The following is a 9,589-nucleotide window of genomic DNA, read 5'->3' as shown; positions in this document are numbered from 1 at the left end:
CTCCTCTCCACTTCTTCCTTCCCCTCCCCTCCTCCTTTTCTCTCCCCAATTCCCTCCTCCTCTTCCTCCCCTCCCCTCCTTTGCTCTCCACTCCTTCTCCTCCCTAGTTCTCCCCTCCTTCCTTCCCCTCCCCTCCGCCCTCTCCCTCCCCTGCCCGTTCTCCGGCCCATCTGTTCTCCCCCCCCCCCCTTGCGTCCTGTCAGCCGTTACTCCTGTCTGGTCCCACCCGAGAGCGAAGACGTGAAGGCCGCCAAGACGTCGCTTCCTCCCTTGTTGCGAAGGAAGCGCCGAGTGCCTGGGAAGGGAGGAAGGCGGGCGGCGTCAGAGGGAGAGAGGAGACCGCTGAAGGTCCGGGGACAAATGGGAGGCCGCCATTTGTCCCCGGACCTTCAGCGGTCTCCTTTAGGCATGGAAAATATCGGGAGACTTTGATCCCGTTCGTCTCTCTCTCAGCCCAACCTGCCAGCACAGCTCCCGGCTGAGGAATTCCGACACTTAACCGTTGGCCTCTAAACAAGGGAAAGAAATCTACCTCAAAGGACCCTTTCAACAGCCAAACCGTCACTCAACCTTCGCTCCACCCCCGCCCTGTCTGTGGGAAGCTTTAATAGTGCGGCAGCGCCTCCCGTGGTCACTGCGAGAACGGCGCTTCTTTTTTACCACTTGATTTCTCAGAAAAGGCAACTCTCGGTCGGCGTATCCCATTGGTTCCCATTAGGGCATCACGTGTTCTCTGTGGGAGGAGTTGCCGAGTCCCCGAACAAGAGACCAAGAGTCTTGCATTCGCTCTGGGTGTTTCCTGCAGCTTTTTCCCTTCCAACCGCTGCTGCTTTTTTTCCGAATTGTCCTTTGCAAGGCAATACCTGTGCACGCCTCCTTCCGACTAAGCCTTCCGTAGTTCAGGGGAGTTTGCTGCCAAATCAGTGGGTTTAATAATTGCAAATTAATTGAATTAATTAATCGCACATTGATTAAATTATAATCGCAAATTAATTAAATCAATTAATTGCAAATTAATTACAATTGTAAATAAGTTAATTACAGCCTGAACAATTCTGATTGCTTTCTCTTTTTAGATGGAAGCATAAATATTATACTAGATATTAAGCATCACTTAGAATGAGGTCATGTTCTCTGACGTCTCACCTGTAAAATGGGCATAATCAGCACTGCTAAGCCTCACTTAGATGGACACTAAGTTCTCAGACTTCTCATGTCACTATTAAGTATAACATAAGAGTGATGATTATGCCCATTTTACAGTTGGGGGAAGTCAGAGCACCTAACCTCATTCTTCCTCTACAAATTCCTCCTTACTTCTAGGTGACAGTTTCTCAAACATCTTAAAGCTCGATTAAGGAGGAGGGCAGAAGAGAGGTGCTATTGGCCGTTGCCTAGCAACAGAGTAAACATTCTGGTGACTTGACAGTTGGCTGCAGCCTGTGTAAGAGATTGGCCTGGCTTCCTTCTCTTTGCTGGAAACAGAGTTTACCTCAGGAGTCTCTGAGTTTCACTCTTGGACCTGCTGAAGACCTTGAACTGGCTCTTCGACCTTGGACCGGTGGTGGGTTGGTACCGGTTCCCCTCGGTCCGAGTGAACCGGCAGTGGCAGGAGACTCTCCTCCGAACCAATGGTAAAGTGAAACCCATGACTGCTTTATGGCAAATAAACAACTCTTTTGTGTGCTCTTCTTTAAAACACACACACACACACACACACACTTTGAAGGCAAGGTCTTATTTTGGTTGATGTTCTTGGGGACATTGCTATAAATCTGATATTATAGGACTTCAATTTAAGTGCAGTCGGGGCTGCCTGGGATTCTGGGCTTCATGAGTAGCATTTTAAAGGGGGATTTTGAGTTTTTAAGAAGAGAGGCTGGGTCTCCTTTAAAAAAATATTTAAGGAAGTGTGTTTTTCTCTCCTTAGTCAAGGCTATTTTTTTTTAAATTTTATTATTAAAATATAAACATATACATCATATATACAACGTATGGTACATTGCAGAGCATATCACATACAATACATGAACAAGGGGGGGGAAAGAAAAAACAAACAAACAAACAAAAACAAAACAGATAACAGTATCGGCGAATAAGCAGGGGAGTTGTATTGAAAACGAAAATTAGACCAAGTTATATTTGCTCATTACCATGTTTCGAATAGTTTATCCAAAGTGTTAAATGCCAGCATTGAAATAAACATAATGTTGAGAAGTTAACAAATAATAGTAAAGTTACATATTTAAAATACATATAAAGTCTCATGCTATAATATTAGATAATAGATTACTTTATACCAGATTTTGTAGCAGTTCAAATTTGTTTTTAGTATTACAATCTTAAAGCCTATTGGTCTCGCTTTTGCTTCCTAGCCATTTATAGAAAGGGTCCCAACAATTATTGAACGTAGCCAGCGGTTCATTTCTAACTAGTAGAGTCAGTTTCGACATTTCTGCGCAGTACATTATTTTTCTAATTATTACTTCATTTGGGGGTAGCTCTTCATTCTTCCACCACTGCGCATAGGTTAGGTCTTGCTGCCGTAGTTAAGTGAATGATTAAGTGTGCTTGGGGTTTCGCTAGATTTTGTCTGATTATACCCAATAAAAAACATTCAGGGGTTTTGTCAAGTGATAATTTTAATATTTCTTCGATCCAAATTCCAATCTTATTCCAATATATTTTGGCTTTATTGCATTGCCACCATAGGTGGAAATAGGTACCCAATTCTGTTGACATTTCCAACAATTTGGTGAGAGTTTGTTGTTTAATTTGGTTAACTTAATTGGAGTAATATGCCATCGGTAAAACATTTTGACCAAGTTTTCTTTATAAGAGGTGGCAATAGTCAATTTATAGTTCCTAGTCCAGAGTGTTTGCCATTCCTCCTCTTTAATCTCATTTTTGAGGTCGAGATTCCATTTCTTAACATTAGTTTTTGTGTTGAAGTTGTCCAAATCATTGTAATTTAGATAGCAGTAAAAGTTTTTGATTATCTTATCTTGGGGGCCTATACATAGCTTATCTAGCAGAGCATTTTTTTCTTATCCCGGAATTTTTTTTGTCTTTGTTAAATTTAGTTTGAATCTGAAGGTATTCCCACCATTCCACTTTTTGGCCCAGATTTTCAAGTTCTAGCCTTGTTTTAATTGTCCCATTTGGGTTTAGAATGTCTTTATACCTTATTATGTTATTTCTCTTATGTAAATTAGGGTGTACATAGGCTTCTAGAGGGGCGTACCACATGGGAATTCCTTTGTATAGTTTAGTTTTGATTTTTTTCCAAGTGCCAATAAGCGATTTCCTAATCAAGTGGTTAGAGAAGTATTTGTGGGTTGTCGGCTTTTCGTCCCAGAGATAATAGTGCCACCCTGAATGGAGGTCGTGTCCTTCTAACTTAAGAAGTCTAGTATTTGTTAGACTCATCCAGTCTCTCGTCCAAGCTAGAGATGCAGCGATATAGTAATCCTTCCAAATTGGGAGAGCCAGTCCACCTTCTTCTTTCTTTCCTTGTAAATATTTTAGTCGGATTCGGGGACGTTTATTTTGCCAGATGAAATTGTTAGTTAATTTGGTCAAATTATTGAAAAATTCCTGTTTTAATTGTATAGGGATTGTTTGAAATAAAAACAAAATTTTGGGCAGAGTGTTCATTTTTATGGCTGCAATTCTCCCAAGTAGGGAAAGTTGTAAATTCCTCCATTTTGACAGGTCTGCTTGTATTTTGTCCAATAATATATCATAGTTATTTGATTTTAAGCTAGACACTCTGTTTGTCAAATTGATGCCGAGATATTTAATTTTTGTGACAATTTGAATATCCATTTTGGCTGATAAAATATCTTTCTGTGCTTGTCGCATGTTTTTAGTTAGAATTTGGGTTTTGGTTTTGTTTATTTTAAGGCCTGCCACTGTACCATAATCTTCCAGAACTTCTAATAATTTGGGACCTGAGTCTAAGGGATCTTCTAAGATGAATACCAGGTCATCTGCGAAAGCTTGAAGCTTATAGGTTTCTTTCTTACAGTTTAATCCCCTTATATCTTCCTTGTCTCTAATAATTCTCGTTAATACTTCAAGGGTTAAAATGAATAATAAAGGGGACAGTGGACATCCTTGTCTTGTGCCTTTGTATAGAGAGATTTTTGTTGATGTATCTCCATTAAGAATAATATAAGCTGATTGGACAGAGTAAATAGCTTTTATTGCATTGATAAATTTGGGGCCAAATTCCATATATTCAAGCTGTTTAATCATAAATTTCCAAGACACGTTGTCGAAAGCCTTCTGGGCATCAAGAAATATTAACGCCACTTGTTTCTCATTATGAGCTTCATAATACTCCAGCGTGTCTAGCACGATTCTAATGTTGTTCTTTAGCTGTCTCCCGGGGAGAAAACCGTTTTGATCTGAATGTATAAAATAATTTAGAAATCCTTTGATTCTACTCGCTAAAATGGAGGTGAAGATTTTGTAATCGGCATTTAAGAGAGAAATCGGGCGGTAATTAGATATATCTGTATGGTCTGTGTCTTTTTTTGGGATTAACGCTAGGTTTGCTTCTGTCCATGAAGTTGGGATTTTACCTCTATCTAGAGCCTCATTTAACGTCTCTAATAGGGCCTTTTCCATTTAAGGCTATTTTTTTTTTTAATGGGAGAACTTTCTTTCTCAGCAGCTACACAACAGAAAGTGTCTTCTGGAAGACCTGGAATACATTTGCAAGCATTAAGCAAGATACACATTTATCTGGAAAAGGGAATACGTAGACCATATGGTTTGCCAGTTGTGTATTGCCATCTAGAATCGTTGTTCTGTATTGTTCAAGCTTCGCATTTAATCCATTTTATTTTTATTTTATTTATTTTGTCCAATACACAATAATACACAATGAAGGTTATAGAGGATATAGTAGAGAAGAAATACGAGATATAAGAGAGACTATAGGACAGGGGATGGAAGGCACTCTAGTGCACTTATGGACGCCCCTTACTGACCTCTTAGGAATCTGGAGAAGTCAACCGTGGACAGTCTAAGGGTAAAATGTTGGGGGTTAGGGGATGGTACTACAGAGTCCGGTAATGAGTTCCACACTTCGACAACCTGATTACTAAAGTCATACTTTTTACAGTCAAGTTTGGCGCGGTTAATATGAAGCTTGAATCTGTTGTGGGCTCTTGTGTTGTTGTGGTTGAAGCTGAAGTAGTTTTTGACAGGCAGGACATTGCAGCATACGATCTTGTGGGAAATACTTAGATTTTATTGTTCTTTGAATATTGTTTTAAAAAAATTTGGGCTCCTGTTGCAGGTTCTTTTAACCATTTACTCAGTTTGATGGACTGGAGACGCATAAGAAATGGCATAAGGTTTCCTGCCTGAGCAAAGGGTTGGACTAGACTAGAGGACCTCCACGTTCTCTTCCAATGCTGTTATTCTATAAAAGCTAACAACATAGTTCGCTAGACAACACACAGATACACACACACACACACACTACTATTACTACTCATGCTTTTCCACAGCTACTCCTACCTATAATACTCCTTGTAAATAATGTTAGAGGGGAAAAAACTGCATTACTTTCACACAAAAATACACACCCTCAGTTGTTTCACACCACAACTTCAGATGGGGGGAGAGAACCATGTGCCATGTTGCCTTAGATCCCATTGTCAGTCTAACAGGCAATGTTGTTGTGATGTGCCCGAGGAGAGGCCTTGAACAGACAGGACAGAAACAATACACCTGGTAGCAACTTTCTGGGCAGATTGCTCTCTCTCTCTCTCTCTCTCTCTCTCTCAGCCCTCTTTGCCTTGCCTGAATTGATTGATTGATTGACTGATTGGATTTCTATGAATTTCTTGTAGCCTCCAATTTTCAGGGGGGCAAAGAAGCCCCTTTGTGAAGGGAAAAGCATCTCTCTCAAATTCAGGGCCCAATTTCTTATCCGCTCCAGGCCAAAGTCCGGGTGCCTGAGTTTGGAGGCAACCGCAGGGCCTGTCTAAAGAATCTCTCGTTGACAGACGGTGCAGAGTTGCAAATGCTGCCTGCAGTCCCTAAAATGGCGGAAGGCTCCTACAGTCGACTTAAAATGGCTGACTGCCAATGGGATCCAAGGCAACGTGGCCCATGGTTCTCTCCCCCCATCTGAAGCTGACAAAGTGCCAGTCCCTCAATGCCTCCAGGAGTGTCACAAAGTCATGCATGCATTTGCAGCCTGTGTTCAGCAATTTGTGAAAACATTGTGCAGCTTCAGCAGCTCCTCTGCTCAAGGAAGGAGAAAAACCATCCAGCATGTTGAGTCCTGTCGTGTTCCCCTTGTTCTCTATTTACGTTGCCTCCAAAGTGAAAACTCAGGAAAAGGAAAAATGTAGTATTAAAATCAACTACATCCCTTCTTAATCAGTGGTGGTCTTTGGAAGGTGGAAGGAAGATGGCAGCACTTGGTGCCTTCTTGGCTGAAAAAAATAAATGTGGGTTGGGAGATAATATCCCTTATTGGCCACAAAAGCAAATGCCACTTGTCCATCACCTCCCAAGGAATAATATTGTCTGTTCTTTTCAATAACATTGAATACAAATAATAACCTTACAGCCTCAATCTTTTACTTTTGCAAACTTAATATGTATTAGCCATTTCTATAACAAGAAATATTTCTGATCAGCAAAATTCAAAGTCAATGTATCATATTTTTCTAGCTTCAGCACAAAATCCGGAAGTGGTTTCCAAGTGGAAATAAAGTTGGATGTTTCATTTTCTTTGATTAAAGCACTTAATCTGGCTACTCTCACTACTGTCAATAATAACAATGAAGTTATATTGGTCTTTTCAAGTTCTTTCTCCAGTACTCCTAAAAGAAAATACTCTGGTTTACTTTTTATATTTATTTTGAGAATCTTCTATATTTATTTATTTTATTTTATTTATTACTTAGATTTGTATGCCGCCCCTCTCCGAAGACTCGGGGCGGCTCACAACAGTGATAAAAACAATACATAGTGACAAATCTAATCGTCTAAAAAAGAAACCCCAATACTGTATATAAAAAAGAAACCCCAATACTGTATATAAAAACATACATACAGTCATATTATGCACAGAAACTACATAGGCAAGGGGAAAGTGTCTCAGTTCCCCCACGCTTGACGACAGAGGTGGGTTTTGAGGAGTTTACGAAAGGCAAGGAGGGTGGGGGCAGTCCTAATCTCTGGGGGGAGCTGATTCCAGAGGTTCGGAGCCGCCACAGAGAAGGCTCTTCCCCTGGGTCCCGCCAGACGGCATTGTTTAGTCTACGGAGAGGGGCGGCATACAAATCTAATAAATAAATTAATAATAATAATAATAACAACAACAACAACTCTGTGGGACCTAACTGGTCGCTGGGATTCGTGCAGCAGAAGGCAGTCTTGCCTTGAAGGGCTTTATAGGTCATAACCAACACTTTGAATTGTGACCGGAAACTGATCGGCAACCAATGCAGACTGCAGAGTGTTGGTGTGACATGGGCATATTTGGGGAAGCCCATGATTGCTCTCGCAGCTGCTTTCTGCACGATCTGAAGTTTCCAAATACTCTTCAAAGGTAGCCCCATGTAGAGAGTGTTACAGTAGTCGAACCTCAAGGTGATGAGGGCATGAGTGACTGAGTGAGTACTAATCAACTAGAAGGAACCATTTGACACTGTAATGTTGTCCAATTGCAAGTTCACCAGTTCCTTGAACTCCTCAAGCTCATCCACACAACCATATTTTAAAGGACTTCTGGGAGGACATCAAAGGTGGCTAGAAAAGGCCCATCTCCTGGATCTCACTACATGGGAGTCCTTAACGTAGCCACACCATACCTCTTCTGCTAGAGCGGATGGGGAGATGGATGGAATCTGGAAGAGGAGATCTCATTCCACCCAAAGCTTTAAAGGCCAAAACAGCATCAGCAACAGGGGGCGGGGGAAGCTGTTTTTGCCCCCCTCCAGGCATTGAATTATGGGTGTGGGCACTCATGCATGTGTGATAGCGTGCACACATGCTCTTTCGGCACCCAAGGGAAAAAAAGGTTAGCCATCACTGGCTCAGTGCTTCAACAGTATTTGAGACTAGTGGGATGGTTTTTCCTCTTCCCCCACACCCCCTCCCTCCAGCATTCTAAGTGAGAGGAGAAACTGCAAAGCTGCAAACCAGCAGGGGGCGCCATTCTCCAGCTCATCTGAGTTTCCGGAAATTCTTAGGGCCTTGTTGAGACTCTCCCACTTTTTGAAAGATTTTCAAAGATTTATATTCTTTTATGTTCTATATTTTATATTCTCGAGCTATCAAGCTATACTCCCCCCTTCTTCTCCACAGAGAGGACCTAGTTTCCACTCTGTACATGCTTTGTGGAAAGGTGACTGCATAGGAAATGTAAAATCAACTGAATTTGGTAATCATAATAATAAGTGTGATCGGAAGAGGGAGTCCAGGGAGAGGGGCGGCATACAAGTCCAATAAATAAATAAATAAATAAATTTATTATTTTTTTGTCCAAGGAGTCTCCAGAAGAACCGGCAAAGGAGAGAGCAGCCACCTTAGTTTATGGTGGGAAAAGAGAAGAGTTTGAAGCTTCCAAAAGATTCATTACACTAGAAAATAAAAGGAAATAGGGAATTTATACACTGTATTTGATACCTCTGACATATTCCCATAGAAAGACATATTTTCTCTTTGAAGATGCCACAAAAAAGCCTTTGAGTATTTTTAGCCAGAGAGAAGATCATTAGGGGTGTCTGAGGTAAAACACAGACTCACAGGACTGGAAAGGACTTCAGAGGTCACCTAGTCCAACCCTCAGATCCAGGCAGGAGACCTAATACCATCCCAGTCTAACAGTTCTCCAGTCTGTTTTGGAAAACTTCCAGTGAGGGAGCTCTCACAATTCCTGGATGTCAGTTACTCCACTGATTGACTGTTCTCACTGTTAGGAAATTTCTCCTTCCTTCTGGGTTGGATCTTTCTTTCACAAGCGTCCACCCGTTGCTTCGTGTCCTGCTGCCTTGTGCTTTGGAGAAGAGGTCCATCCCTTCTTCTCTGGGGAAGACCCTCGAGTGCTGGGAGACAGTTATTATGACACATACACCCACCACCCCAATTTTTTCTGTTGGACAGACTGGGCCTCCCTAGTTCTCTCAAGGGTTCTCCATCCCATTCAACCTTCCTTCATCATCTTTGTGGCTCCTCTCTGCACTCTTTCCAGGGTCTCAGCGTCTTTTTTGGATCGTGGAGACCAGAACTGGACCAGCAGGCAAAGAGGAGCCTCACTAGTGCAGGAGAAACCAGGATGATCCTTTCTCGGCTTCTTTTGATGTTGTTGCTCCTCTGTAGACACCAAGACTGCGTTGCTCTTTGGCAGCTCCACCTGATCCCCCACTGTTGGGTCTCCCCTCCCCCACGCCTGCGCCCCTCCCCCCACAGGCCCAGAGAATCCGCTCGCTTTTCCCAGCCCCTCCCCAGTTCTGCCCCTCCCCCCAAGAGGCGGAACCCCTGGAAGGGGATTTCCAGATAGAACTTTCGCTTTCGCCTCTGGCCGGTTGCGCCTGGACATCTGCCTAGCAAC

The sequence above is a fragment of the Erythrolamprus reginae genome, chromosome 2 (assembly GCF_031021105.1).
Source record: "Erythrolamprus reginae isolate rEryReg1 chromosome 2, rEryReg1.hap1, whole genome shotgun sequence".
In the NCBI taxonomy this organism is placed as follows: Eukaryota; Metazoa; Chordata; class Lepidosauria; order Squamata; family Dipsadidae; genus Erythrolamprus; species Erythrolamprus reginae.
The sequence above is the reverse complement of the archived record's forward strand: the minus strand, read 5'-3'. Positions refer to the sequence as shown.